Raw genomic sequence first — 16,032 nt, 5'->3', positions numbered from 1 at the left:
CACTTTTCCATGCAACATTATGTCTAGTTAAATGTCAAACTACAGTTAGTCTAACTTTGATTTCTGGCAAATCTTTTCTTGAAAATGAACAAAATGAGTCTGTCACTTCAAGAAAAGCAATTAAGTGTATTTGTTGCCAATGATAAACTCAAACTTTCAAGAAAAAACGAATTATTTTTATGTAAGATATAACCCATTTGGTAACATGGGTAAATCGCTGTTATTTTTAAATGAATAGTATTTTAAATCCTCAGTTTTAAACTCTAAGACTGTAAACATTAATAGATACAACTAAACAAAATGAATTAGTTATTTTAATTAAAAATGTTATTTGGTAACAGGGGTAAATCATTGTATTTTAAAATGAATTAATAGTATTTTAAATCCCTGGTTTTAAATTCAGACTGTAAATATTAATGCATATAATCTACAGAAACAAAAGCTCATTGAAATCTTCAATAATTCTTAAGAGTATATAAAGAAAAAATCCTAAAATAAACAAATTTTGAGAACTACAGTCTTAAAATAAATAAGAAGGGAACTTTTATCAAATGCTTGCTTTGTGCCAGGTAGTAAGGGAGATGCTTTATGTATGACTTACACACTATCCTCACAAAAACCCACTCCAAGGTACTCGTTGTTCTCCACAACTGTTCCTAAAATCACTGCCAGTCACAAGAAAGACCTTACTATTCGTTGACCAGCTACCTCAGGGCCTTTGTTCTTGTGGTTCTATCAGGAATGCTCTGCCCCCAGATCTAGGCATGCTGATTCTTTCTCATCACACAAATCTCAATGCAGATGTTTCTTCTTCAGGAAGGCCCTCCTGGACATCCTTTTAAAGTAATTACTACTACTCCATCACATTATCAGTAATATCAATAGCCACAATTTTCTTATTTATATCTATCTTTTACCTCTACTAGAATGTAAACTCCATCATTTTCAGATTAGGGATAAAGTCTGTATGTGAATATAAAAGTACTTCATACATGTCCTATGAGATAGGTTGCATTCACAAATATACTCCATTTACCCTGGGGAGGCTTTCTGGAATTGGCACTATTCATAACCATCGTTGTATCGTCCCTCTTGAGATGCAATCCCCATGTATTACCAGGACCCCTGACCAAGAATGTGAAGTCTGTGTCAGGTATTTGGCTTGGTGGACTGGGAAGGTGGGATGAAATAAACTTAAGGAGTCTTTAACTTGGTGAAAGGTGTTTTCCCTCCTGATTCACACAAAGTCACTATTTTCCCAGAGGGCAAGTGGCTTTTTCTTTCTAATTTGGGTAAAACTGAGTAATGAACTAATTAATTCCTATTTCCTGTCTATGATAAACAAATAACTAATATACAACTAAGAGTATGTGGGATGATGACTATCATCTCTGTATTCTAAAAGTGGTTCTAATAAACTGATCAGTAGAAATATTAATTTACAATGTCCTCTTTGGTTTATTGTTAAAAGATCTTTGTTGGAAAATTCATGTGCTCCCCATTTAAATGTATAAAACGCCCAGGTTTAATAAGAATCTGGAAGGATATTTTAAGTAAGCTGTTGAAAGTAATAAAAATTGATGTGTCATTTAAAAAGCGGTTTTAATACATTTTGCTACACATAGACCATTACCTTTATGTACCCATCCCTTCAAAAGAGGCTTAAACACCATGCGAGTACTTAACCATCAAAGGAAGTTCCTGTTTGTTTTTATCTGGGAAAAGAAATTATTTTCTAGTATTGAAAATACATCAACAGCAACTAAAAAGGATATTAATGTCAGACTATATCTAATGGAGAAAACACAAAAGAGCTTCTTAAGTGCCGCTTCAACCTAAGAAAGAGCAGTTTGGGTATGGCTGATCAGATACAACAGATCAGCATTATACAGAAGCAATGCATAAATGAAAAATGACTGTATCCACATTTCATAAAATAAATCTCTGCTCAACTCTCACCTTTTTGGTATTGCCTTTGTTGGCCAGCATATTAAAATTACAATTCCTTCCCACCATTTTATATCCAGAGTATCTACTTTATTTTTCTCCATATCGTTTATTACAACATACATACTTTATTTATTTACCATTTGTTTACCCCACTCCCAGCATGAGAATTTACTGACAGCAGGAATTCTGCTGCATCCTCAATACCATGCACAGTTCTTGACATGCAGAATTTGGCTGCTTCCACAATACCTTGAGTTCTTGGGCTCAATAAATGAATTAATGAATGTAGGAGGAGTAAGCTAAGATTCAAAGAGATTAAGTACCTTCAATAGGTCACACAGACAGGAAATGATAGGGCTGGGAATCTAACAGATGCTCAGATTCCAGAAACAGCATTTTCCACACTTAACACACTGCTTTCCACAGATTTTCCTGGTTTATCAACATATTTCTCACCTACAAGAGAGTATCACACATTCTAGGGGCTTAATAAGTATTAGCTGTACAAATGAAACAAATTTTCCTTACCTACCATAGAAACAAAGTAAATGCTTTTAGCAGCATTTCCCTAAGGAAGAAAATGACAAAGTTTATGTTGAGAAAAACACTATATACAGTGTACCTAAAAAGTATAAAAGCAGGAGGCCCAGCTAGGCCTATCACAAGGTCAAGAGATGGAGACCATCTTGGCTAACATGGTAAAACCCTGTTTCTACTAAAAATACAAGAATTAGCCAGGCGTGGTGGCACGCAACTATAGTCCCAGTTACATGGGAGGCTAAGGCAGGAGAATCACTTGAACCTGGGAAGCAGAGGTTGCAGTGAGCTGAGATTGCATCACTGCACTCCAGCCTGGGCAACACAGTGAGACTCCATCTCATGGGGGAAAAAAGGATAAAAGCATTGAGAGGGAATCACAGCTTTTGGTTTTAGATTCTAGTTCTGCCTCTGCCACAAATTTTGTGGCTGTGAACAAGTAATTTAATCTTTTTGGGTGTTGGTGTCTTTATATTTCAAGTGGAGGGAAGAAGTGTGTGTGGGGTATTTATTATGAAAATTCCCTATCATATTTAAAATTATTATGTATCTATGATTCTTCCCCCTAGAACAAGTCATAAGCAACCTGATGGCTGTTTTCCAAAGTGCCTAGAACAAACCTTACATATAAGAGACGATAAATGAACACATAAGCAACATTGATACAGATATTGCTCAAGAAAAGAACTATTATTTTTCATAGGGCGGTGGTTAAAAGAGGTTTGAGAATCACATATATTTAATGACAAAGGAGAAACGTAAAAAGTGTATCGTATTAGAAAGCAGTTTATCGAACGCTGAGATAAGCAAGTGACTTACTATGACTTGCATAATCATTCACTTTCCTTGAGAAATCATAGTGATTAAGATGAAGTCTTGCTCTGCTGCCCAGGCTGGAGTGCAGCAGCGTGATCTTGGCTGACTGCAACCTCCACCTCCAGGGTTCAATTGATCCTCCTTCATCAGCCTCCTGAGTAGCTGGAACTACAGGTGTTTGCCACCATGCTCAGCTAAGTTTTGTATTAGATGGGTTTCACCATGTTGGCCTAGCTGGTCTCAAATTCATGACCTCAAGTGATCCACCTACTTTGGCTTCCCAAAGTGCTGAGATCACAGGTGTGAGCCACTGCATGCTGATTAAATTCTATTCACTTTTTTTCTCAACCTCTTTTAAATTCCATAGGCTCCAAAATTGTATCCTGATTTTTATCCTCAGTATAAAAACATAAAACCCTACTTGATAAATGAATAATATCAACAAGCAAATAAGAAATGATTCTTTACAAAAGAATATGGGGAAATGTCCACAATATATTAAAAGGTTTTGTTTGTTTGTTTGTTTTTTAAAGCCTACAACACTTGGTATTCCCGGTAGTCTCTTGTCCAAGTACTAACCAGACCCAACCCTGCTTAGCTTCCTAAATGAGATGAAATTAGGCGTTTTCAAGGTGGTACAGCAAGTTTTTTAAAAAAGGATGCAAATATGGAAATGGAAAAGGATAAAAGAATATAGGAGAATACCCATGCTCTATTGTTTTTTAATGTCTAATATGATTTAAAGTTTTATATTAGTCTGTTCTTATGCTGCTATAAAGATATACTTGAGACTAAGTAATTTTTAAAGGAAAGAGGTTAATTGACTCACAGTTCCACATGGCTGAGGTGGACTCAGGAAATTTACAATCATGGTGGAAGGAGAAGCAAACACCTCCTTCTTCACATGACAGTGACAAGGAGAAGTACCAAGCAAAAGGAGAAAAGTCCCTTATAAAACCATCAGATCTTGTAAAAACTCACTCACTATCATAAGAACAAAAGCATGTGGGTAACTGCCACCGTGATTCATTCAATTATCTCCCACTGGGTCCCTCCCACGACACATAGGGATTATGGAGACTACAATTCATGATGAGACTTGGGTGGGAACACAGCCAAAACATACCAACTTTACTAAAAAAAAAAATTCAAACAAGACTAAAAGAATATATCCTGAAGGTTAAAAATAATGGTTGTGAGATCCACTTGCATTTTCTTTCTTAATTTTTCCTGTATTTTCAAAATGTCTACAATGAATAGACAGTGTCTCATGAAAAAAACTCAAGAAATTATTTCTTACATAAAAAGCATTAAATGGTAATATTGAAAAACAACCATGGCTGGGCGTGGTGGCTCATGCCTGTAATCCCAACATTTTGGCAGGCCGAGGCAGGCAGATCACTTGAGGTCAGGAGTTCAAGACCAGCCTGGCCAACATGGCAAAACCCCATCTCTACTAAAAATACAAAAATTAGCCAGATGTGGTGGCACATGCCTGTAATCCCAGCTACTTGGGAGGCTAAAGCATGAGAATCACTTGAATCTGGGAAGCAGACGTTGCAGTGAGGCAGATCATGCCACTGAGCTCCAAGCCTGAGCAACAGAGCAAGATTCTGTCTCAAAAAAAAGAAAACCAAATTGCTGGTGAAAGTATGAAACTATCTTCAGAAAACTAACAGTATCTACTAAAGTTATGTAGAATGGATAAATATACAGGATGGGGTATATGCATATGAAGGAAGATCCTATTCACATAAGAATCCTATAAATTGATGAAAAAAGAATATTGAACAAAAAGAACAAAATAATGCTATCTTCAACACATGAATGAAGTTCATAAATAAACAAATGAGCAAAAGAAGGCAGATACAAAAGGATACATACTGCAGATTTCCAGATAAAATAAGATCTGGTGATAAGGCTCAGAACCATGGTTAAATCTGTGGGAGAAAGGTGGGACATAAGGGGGGCTTTCTGGACAGTTGGAAATGTCCCTATCTTTCTTGGGGTGATTTTTACATAGAATATACATATGTAAAATCATATACTTATATAGTTTACCGTATGTATTATACCTCAAGAAGTTAAAAAAAAAGTGACTACCATTTGCAACTACTATGTATCACTTAAAATACGTATTCCTTTAACTTCTATGCCCTGCCTCCTCAAGCTCCACATACCAAATGCAATCCTTCTTTTAACTGATAACCTCTGAATACTCTGAAAACATTTTTTCCCCAAGAATTCTAGTATATTTTCTTTTTACGGCTAAATATCACTAATTCCTTTCGCTACTCTTCATATTATATATACTAAAAAGTATATATGCCAAGACCGTAGGAAAAAGATCACATTATAATATAGGGGATAGTCCATAAATAACAATGATCACATAGGGACCATAATAGTAATAGGTAGAAAGTACTAAAATATCACTGAGGACATAAAGAGATCTGTTTGTGACTAAGAGGGTCCATACGGGTCCCTACATATTTGAGCAGTTTTGAAGATTATATAGGAGTTCAAGTAGCAAATCAACTGGCAGGAACCTCACTGAGCGAAGCCACTACTGATTTTAAATGTTCATGGAATACACAAACAGTAAATCATCTGGTGGTATACAGTATCTTTAAGTTATAAAATAGGATAAGGTTAGATGGTAAAAGATCTGAATATAATGCAAAAACTGTAGTTGTACTGCAGATGGTTTTCAACCTCTTTTTACTTCAACACACAAACAGAATCTATGTTCTCATCAGTAATGGTGGCTCAAGTAAGCAGTAGAACGTAGAAAAAAAATTAAGAATTTTAAGATGAAGCTTGAAAAAACTAGTTTTTAACAAGAGAGGTGACACAATCAGATCAGTATTTCAGAAAAATCACAGAAGCAATAAGAGGGAAGAGCCTGAACTAAGCAACTGCAGGTATTGGCATACCCAGTTTTACTGTGCCTCATGGCATTTTTTTACTGCATTTTTGTTATTGTTGTTTACAACTTGAAGGTTTGTGGCAACCTTGCATCAGGCAAGTGTATTGGTGCCACTTTTCTAAACATGTGCTTACATCATGTCTGAGTCACAGTTTGGTAATTCTTTTGATATTTTAAATTTTTCATTATTACTGTATCTGTTACGGTGATTTGTGATCAGTGATCTGCGATACTACTATTTCAATTGTTTTGGGGCACCATGAACCATATTCAGAGAAGATGGTGAACTTAATTGATAAATGTTATCTGTGCTCTGACCACTCCACAAACTCGCAGTTCCCCATCTGTCTCGCTTTCCTGAGGCCTCCCTATTCCCTTAGAAATAACAATATTAAAATTAGACCAGTGAATAACCCTACAATCACCTCTAATTACTCAAGTGAAAGGAAGAGTCATACGTCTCTCATTTTAAATCAAAAGCTATAAATGATTAAGCTTGGTGAGAAAGGTATGCTGAAAGCCGAGGTAGGCCAAAATCTAGGCCTCTTGCACCAAACAGCCAAGTTGTTAACGCAAACAAAAAGTTCTTGAAGAAATTAAAAGTGCTACTCCAATGAACACACAAATGGTAAGAAAGCAAAGCAGCCTTACTGCCGACATGGAGAAAGTTTTAGTAACCTGGATAGATCAAACTAGCTGCAACATTCCCTTAAGCCAAAGCCTAATCCAGAGCAAGGCCCCAACTCACTTCAATTCTATGAAGGCTGAGAGAGGTAAAGAAGCTGCAAAAGAAAAGTCTGAAGCTAATGGAAGTTGATTCATGAAGTTTAAGGTAAGAAGCGATCTCCGTGTCATAAAAGTGCAAGGTGAAGCAGCAAGTGCTGATGGAGAAGCTACATCTGGAAGATGCAGCTAAAATCACCGATGAAGGTGGCTACACTAAACAACAGAGTTTCATTGTAGACAAAACAGCCTTCTACTGGAAGAAGACGACATGTAGCACTTTTACAGCTAGAGAGGAGAAATCGATGCCTGGCTTCAAACTTCCCGGGACAGGCGGATTCTCTTGTTAGGGACTAATGCAACTGCTGACTGTAAGTTTGAAGCCAGTGCTCTTTCACCATTCCAAAATTCCTAGGTCCCTTAAGAATTACACTAAATCTACTCTGCCTGTGCTGTATAAATGGAACAACAAAGCCTGGATGGCAGCAGATCTGTTTACAACACGGTTCACTGAGTATTTTAAGCCCACTATTGAGACCTATTACTCAGAAAAAAGGATTCCTTTCAAAATATTACTGCTCACAACAATGAACCTGGTCATCCAAGGGCTCTGATGGGAGATGTACAGGATTAACGTTGTTGTTATGCCTGCTAACAAAACATCCATTCTGTAGCCCAAGGAGTGCTTTCGACTTTTAAGTCTTCTTATTTAAAAAATACATTTTGTAAAGCCTTAGTTGCCATAGATAGTGATTCCTCTGATTCATCTGGGCAAAGTAAATTGAAAACCTTTCAGAAAGAATTCACTATTCTACATGCTATTAAGAACATTCGTGATTCATGGAAGGAGGTCAAAATACCAACATTAATGAGAGTTTGAAAGTTGATTCCAACCCTCACAAATTACTTTGAGGGATTCAAGACTTCAGTGAAGGAAGTAACTGCAGATGTGGTGGAAGCAGCAAGCGAACAAGATTTAGAAGTGAAGCCTGACTGAATTGCTGCAATCTCATGACAAAACTTGAATAGATGAGGAGTTATATCTCATGAACGAGCAAAGCAAGTGGTTTCTTGAGATGGAATCTACTCCTGGTGAAGATGCTGTGAACACTGTTGAAATGGCAACAAAAGGTTTAGAAAATGACATAAACTTACTTGATAAAACAGTGGCAGGGTTTGAGAGGATCAATTCCAATTCTCCAAGAAGTTCTACTGGGGGTATAAAATGCTATCAAACAACATCACATACTACCACGAAATCTTTCATGAGAGGAAGACTCAGTTGGTAAGGCAAACTTCATTGTTGTCTTACTTTATGAAACTGCCACAGCCACTTCAACCTTCAGCAACCACCACTCTGATTAATTAGCAGCCAACATCAAGACCCTCCACCAGCAAAAAAACTATGACTTGGTGAAGGCTCATGACCACTAGCTTTTTTTTTTTTTTTTTTTTTTTAAGCAATAAAGCATCTTTAAATTAAGGTATGTACTACAGCATTATGATTTTTTTAAAGATATAATGCTACAGTACAGTACATTTAAAAGATTACAGTATAGCATAAACATAACTTTAATATGCACTGAGAAACAGAAAATAATCTGTATGACTCACTTTATTGTGGTGGTCTGGAACCAAACCCACAATAGCACCAAGGTATGCCTGTACTCATATGAAACCATATTAAGGAAGCTTAGGAGGAAATGTGCAAAGTTTAACCAAAGATATGAAGAGTTAAGATGCAGGAAGAAGCCATTCATGAAGATAAACACCACAGATTCAAGGAGCAGGCTGGGAAAAGAAAGATGAGGATTTTATTTGTTTTGGCTGAATTTACAGATGTCTGTATACCTATCTAACCATATAGATCTGGAGCTGTGAAAATAAATGTGGGATGAAAATGTCAATTTGTGAATTATCTGCATTGAGGTAATAAAACAATGGGACTTGAAATCATCCAGGGGAAGTGTGTAGAGAAGTGATAAGATTAAATTATGATTAAGATATTCTGTTTGGAAAACAGATATTTGTGATACCTTAGGCAGTAAAGAGCTAGAAACAGAAAGTTCAAGACACCAACTAGTAAAGAAGACAAATATAAAAATAGATAATTATATCAAAAGGAATATGGTAAGACAATTATAGACATGTCCACTGGTTTTTATGAGAGCTCAGAAAAGGAGAACTAAGAAGGAATGGTGGTTGTCAGGGAATATTTCCTGGAGATGACTCATATACCTGAGTTTAACATAAGAACAAGTGAAAAACAGGTCTGGTATATTAAAGATGCAAAGCCTAATATAGTGAGGTAAGCAAGATCCAGAATAGAGTCTTACCTGCCACCTTTTGAGTAATCCTCTGACACTGAAGATAAAAGACTTGCATGATAAATCGTTAATTTTTAAGGTTTCTCCATTTGAAGGTGATTACACTGGCTCTTTGAAAGACATTAACACAAAGAAATAGCTATTCTCCGATAAATAAAATACTGCTAGTTTTGATTTTAAATGTATACGCTTTTAAGTTGACATAATGTAAGAAACACAAAATACCAAAAGCAATTAATGTTAAATTTGCTTGTTCTTTTGTTTATAAGTACTTTTTGAAATATTTTAGTATGAATTAAATGCTGAAAGCATTGTCACAAAATATACATCACGTATCAATCTCAAGTTAATGGTGTAAATGGTTCAAACTGTTCTACTCAACATTTATAAAGTACATACAAGAAACTGGGAAAGCATGCCCATAAAAATATTGTTGCTAAGAGAATCAAAAGAGAACACATGCAGCATATTAAGAGACACATGACTTGCTGGCTTAAATTTTGGATTAAATTTGATCAGTTTATTGAACTATATAAGGAAAGAAACAGAACAACTCAAACACATTTTCAAAATCTTATCTGACATGGTCTACCTTCGAGTTTTTCTTGAATGTAAGAAGTACCAACAATAAATGGCTGTGTGAAGACATTTTTGTCATTTAATTCTAGGTACAGACAGCTTTGTCAACTTGAGTTGTAAACTAATTCAATAAACCAGTTCAAGTGCATAAAACTTTTGTTTTTTATTGTTCCACACATGTTCATAAGGAAAAAATTGAGAGGCCTGATAACAAAGAGTTAATGAGGTGTTTATACAATGCTCAAAGCAGAGTCCATGACTTAAAGAGAGATCTTGAGTGAGATATGTGTAGCTTGAAAAAACATTAAATTTCATTCTTAAAATAGATCAAAACAAGTATGTTTAAAAGAACATAATTTAATTGAGTAAACTCGACATCACAAAACCAGCAGCATTTGAAATAAATTCTAACACTGTTATATTCCTTTTCACAAAAGTATTTTTATTAAAAGTACAAACTCTAGAGCCAGACTGTCTGGAATTAATCCAGTTCTGCCATTTACTGATTGGGTGTCCTTGGGTAAACTCCTCATCTTGTGTGCCACAGTCTCCTCATGAAAATGAGGATAATAATAGAACCCACTACCTCAAAAGTTTACTATGAGAAATATATGAATATATACTGTGCATGAAGTGGTAACTGTTCAAAAAAAACACACTATTGTTTAGTCCATGATAATTCTTCCCCATTTATTTTCTTCTTTTTTTATATTATTACTCTAGAATGCATTTTCATCCCACTATAAATTATGAAATAGTTAAATGGCAAAGAACTGTCAAATATTCCTTTTAGTGCCACTTTTGGCAAGAGTTCCACGTCCTATAATTTATAAGAGGATGGTTAAGTTTTAAAAGTTGCCCTAAGAAAATCTTAGGGATTACAAACGTCCTTCAAACAAACTCTTCTGTAAACTCTTTCATATGAATATATGCATATATATGATTCAGAAGAGCAAAGCAAAAGAAGAGTTGTGTGAATGTAATTATAACAATTTAGGTGAAAATGAAATTAGTCAATTATCTGAAATGCTATCAATGTGTGCCTAATCATTAGCAACAGCTAATTATTGATAGGTAATAGATAAATTAGTTTGATTTAATTTGAATACAGAAGTTCTCTTAGTCAAGAAACAAATCCTTTTTTTGTGGGGGTTAGACACAGTATCTCACTGTGTTGACCAGGCTGGTCTAGAACTCCTGGCCTCAAGAAATCTTCTTGCTTTGGCCTCCCAAAGTGCTGGCATTACAGTTGTGAGCCACCACACCCAGCCAAAGAGAGGCAATTCTATATGACTCTTAGGACAATCTCAACTGGTACGCAGAAATTTATGTATGTACCAGAAAATATTTCATGCTCCAAGCATTCAGGGTGACATAAATGTCAGTATGTTTAAAGAGGAACTGAACTGGATAATGTCCAAGTAATGTTTTTGTTCTATTTTAAAGAAAACTGAAGAGGGACATTTCAAAGGAGGAATTATGGGTGTGGTTTACACGAGGAAAACAAAGAAGAGCTCCAAGCAGTACTCCTATACGAAACAATAAAAAAGAAAAACCTTGCATTAAAAATACTGGCAAATAAATGAGCAAGTGTAATTTTAGGAGGCCATCTCTATTTAGTTATGAAAACCCAGAGTCCAGCATTATGTTTAAATTGACCTTTTCTCACCTTTCTACTATTTCAGGTGTGAAAGTCTAGATGTAAAAACAGAAATCTGTCCACATAATAAAATATTCAAATGAGATTCAAATGACAAGATGACTGTAACAAGAAATCCAAAACATACACAATGGTTAGACCACAGGAAAATCTTCATTTGGACAAACAAAAGTTGAGGTTTATGTATAGTATCCTAGAGCAAATGTCTGACAAAGAGATCACAATATATATTTGCTGACTGAATGAACTAGACATAGCAAGTATAGGATATTTTTAAAAATCTAAAATAATTCAAGACAAAAACCCACAAAAGTTTCTAAAGAAAAAGAAATTTAATTACAGTATAAACATTTGTTTAACAAAAAATATATATTTGAATGAGAATGCCAAAAACTAGAAACCATAAATGTCCAAAGATTAAAATATGCTCTTTATCTATTCTTATTACATAGCTGTGTTATTTCCTTTACTGATAAAAATCTATAAAGCAGTAAGTTGAACCTAGATTTTTAGAAGCCAACACTTTTATTTGGGGACACAGTAAGGGAACAGCATTTCTTCTGTAGGTTGGTCATTAGGAATACAAAACAAATTGAACTTCAGGGTCGTTCTTTCATTAATAATTTTTACTGACTGCCTACCATGTATGACATAATGCAGTAAGTCATTCATTTTCGTAGATACAAACATCAACACTAGGGGGCATATTCTCCTAGCTTCCTTTATGCACAATGCCTAGCATACAGCAAGAACATAATACATATGTAGTGAATCAAAATAAAATGCTAACTTCTTAAACGAGTAGGCATTTATGACCTACTTTGTATACATAAAACTGTATTAAGTACGGTGTTAAGACACGCTGACTTTATTAGTATTTTACGTATTTCCAGTCTTTTGGCTAGATTATAGTTCCTTACCTAACAGTGCTATTTCAATAAAATTTTGTTGATAAACTAAACAATCTTGTCTACAGGATGCCCAATTAGGAAAAAAATATAAGCAAGGAAGTAGAAAAATGCTATGAAATTTAAAAGCGATATAGCAAAATAAAGGAAAACCTCAATATGTGAATGGAAATTAGTTTTAAAAAAACCTTTTGGTGAAAATAAATCTTATGCAGGTCTCTTACTGTCTGAGATCTGGAGATGGGGTGGAAGGCAGATACAGGGAGAGGTTTCCCTGCTGAATTCTATCTTTTATCAGATGTGGTTCACAAACTGAGCTACAGGGGTTTAATCAGTAAACATATTAGTGAGAAAGATTTAGTTTCAGGGAAACAAATAAAAGCTTTTATTAACTATTTACTTAAAAACAAGTTACAAAAAAAATACTCATAATATGATACAGTTCTTGCCATTGAAACATCTAATGAAAGGCTGGAAGAATTAACACCAAAGCATTAGTTAACACTTTGGAAATAGAGCCCTGGTAAATCAATGTCATAGCAAGGAATGGCCTACTTACTAATACGCAGAAGAGGAGGCTGATGAGCTCTCCCTTTGCTCCTTTCTCCACCAGCCTGGTGATAGAAAAAACAACAAAATCCAGGCTCAGACTTGCTCCCCACTGGGTTCCTCATGCCAAGTGAGCCACAATAACCACCAACACATGAGGAACTAGGGAGACACTGACTGGTAAATAATATCTACTGCATTTCTGCATCTTTATCTGGTCTACAACATTTGTACTGCAGTGCTTGCTATTTTGGTACAATTCTGTACTGAGTCTAACTTTTCTTGCCAATCTTTGAACACAAATCAGCCCTCTGCAGTCTAACCTAATTCAGCAACTATGAACAACACATACTACAGGAAGAAAAAATAAAAACAAATGAGGGGAGGGTTGTTAACATGCCTTAGTCTGTTTGAGCTGCTATGATTTTTAAAATACCATAAACTGGGTGACTTACAAGCAGGAAACATTTATATCATAATTTTGGAGTTATAAGTTCAAGATCAAGGCACTGGCAGATTCCATGTCTGGTGAAGGCCTGCTTCCTGACTCACAGATATGTCCTCATGTGGTGGAAGAGCAAGCAGCTCCCTTGGGCCTCTTTTATAAGAGCACGAATTCCAATTTATAAGCGTTCTACCCTCATGACCTAATCATCTCCCAAAGATCCCGTCTTCTAATACCATCACCTTGGGGTAAGGATTCCAAGATATGAATTTTAGGCATGAAAGAAATATTCGGACCACAGCAGCATATAAGCATGTAACTTAAGATAGAAACAGCAGTATAGAAAACAACTTGACAAACCAAAGGCAATGCCCTACATTTTGATGCTCCTTAACAACCCTGAATAAGAAATCAAAAGTAAAATGATAAATCTTATTTAACAATAAAATCCCATCAATTACAGGAACAAGATAAACTCAGAATTCAAAACAGGATGGTAAAAACAGACTCATACCAAGTAAATTAGAAAGGATTTAAATACCATACATTCTAATAAGGTAGAAATAGTAATCTGGCTAAGAAAATGAGATGAAGATTAAAACGGATGAGTGTTGACTTCTTCATCTTCCCTGTAAGCAGCCAATTGAGTATGTCTAAAATTGAAATGTAGTTAAAAATTATCCTAGCAAAAATATCCACTGCAACGTTTTCAGGCCTATAAGCATATGTAATATGTACCCTTTTTAACAGAAGTATATCAAAGGATTTGTATAAAGAGATTCTGAAAGATGCTTTCTAACTGAATGATGGTTAGTTATGGACAATCAACATTCACTGAACAACTTACTTTTTAGCAAAAAGCATGGAGGTCTAGCTCAAAGCTAAAAACGAGCCAAATCTTGCCTGCAATAAACTCACAGGCCATCAGACATAAGCATATACATAGATAAATTTCAAATATTAACTCTCTAATCTCAAATTCTCCTTACTCAATTATACATGAGTAATTTCTGAAACCTCAAGAACACACACACACTAACTCATTCTCTCTCTCTAATTGAGAAAAAGAAAAGTTTTGGAAAAGAAGGAAAATTTTGTTTGTCACTTTATAGATTATAACCTAATCTCAGAAGATGTCACTTCTGAGATTAGGTTATGAAAAGACCATGGCTTCCATCTTGGTATGCACTCTCCTCTCTTGCTCTCTGCTGGATCACTGCAACCTGGGATAAGCCAAATGCCATGCTGGAAGACAGACGTGTTGAGAGACAGATGTGGCAAAGAAGCAAGCCTGCCAATAACATGAGTGAACTTAGAAGCAGATCCCCACCCTACTCTACCCAAACCTTCAAAAGAGATGGCAGTCCCAGACAATAGCTTGAGGAAAATCTCAGGAGAAATCTTTAGTGAGAAGCACCCAGCTAAGTCGTATCCATTCCTGACCCACAGAAAGTGTGAGCTAATGCTTGGTATTTTAAGTTTGGGGATAATCTATTATGCAGTGATAACTAATGGCCACATTGTTGGATTTTGATGAATGTATAAGGCATTCATACCAGTCTTCACTGCTTAAGCTTATGTGTATCCAAACATTATGTTCCCTTCTGCAACTTATAATACCTGTCTTTTCTCCCGTATTTTCACCCTTCTTAAATGTCATCACCTAAGAGTTACCTAAACTTAGTCCTGTCTCTCCATTTCTACAAATTCAAAGCCCTAATAACACTAGACCACCTTCCATTTCTTGAACATGCATAATCTGAAATTATAACTTAAGAACCAATAAATAATTGTTTGATAATGTGGCAGCACTCAGATTAACAAAACTGTACAAAACAAGTCTAACCAGATTATTTTAATAAATACTAAAAATTATTATTCCTTCAATATTTACTTTTGAAGAGACAGGTCAAAAAGCAGTGATTAAAAAAAAAAAGTAAAGACAGCTTTTATACATTTGCATTGAGGGAAGGAATATAAATTTTCTATTGCATAATTCATTCATTCAGTCATTTTCTTCAATGCTTGTACTTTTATATTTAAAGATAACATTTTAATACCCTTTCAAAGCAGATCCCTATCCTGTCAAAAGGGAAAGTAATAAGGTAGAAATAAGAACACCTAAATTTTCAATTTGCCTCCTGAAACAACTGTCAGTATGGAGCCCTTCTGAAAGTAATTTTTAAAAAAATCACTGCACTATTTCCCAAACTGTTTCCCTGAAACTACTGAACTGAAAATGTTAATAAATGCTATTTGAGGTCAGGCACGGTGGCTCACATTATAATCTCAGTACTTTGGGAGGGTGACGCTGGCAGATCACTTGAGGTCAGGACCTTGAGACCAGCCTGGCCAACATGGTAAAATCCCATCTATTAAAAATAACAAAAATTACCCGGGGGTGGTAGCAGGTGCCTGTAATCCCAGCTATTCAGGAGGCTGAGGCAGGAGACTTGCTTGAACCTGGGAGGTGGAGGTTGCTGTGAGCCCAGATCACGCCATTGTCTTCCCAGCCTGGGTGACAAGAGCAAGACTCCGTCTCAGAAAAAACAAAAACAAAAACAAAAACAAAAACAAAAACAAAACAAACAAACAAAAAAAACTACGGT

The 16,032-nt window shown here is 35.5% G+C and overlaps 1 protein-coding gene across 5 annotated transcripts in view; it reads right to left on the bottom strand.

Moving 5' to 3' along the window:
• Positions 1 to 16,032, bottom strand: part of PPP1R12A (protein phosphatase 1 regulatory subunit 12A) — a 155,877-nt gene that overhangs the window by 97,629 nt on the left and 42,216 nt on the right. The gene's annotated exons all lie outside the window — the stretch shown is intronic.

Source organism: Saimiri boliviensis, chromosome 7 (genome assembly GCF_048565385.1).
Source record: "Saimiri boliviensis isolate mSaiBol1 chromosome 7, mSaiBol1.pri, whole genome shotgun sequence".
In the NCBI taxonomy this organism is placed as follows: domain Eukaryota; kingdom Metazoa; phylum Chordata; class Mammalia; order Primates; family Cebidae; genus Saimiri; species Saimiri boliviensis.
This window is presented reverse-complemented; position numbering and strand designations above follow the sequence as displayed.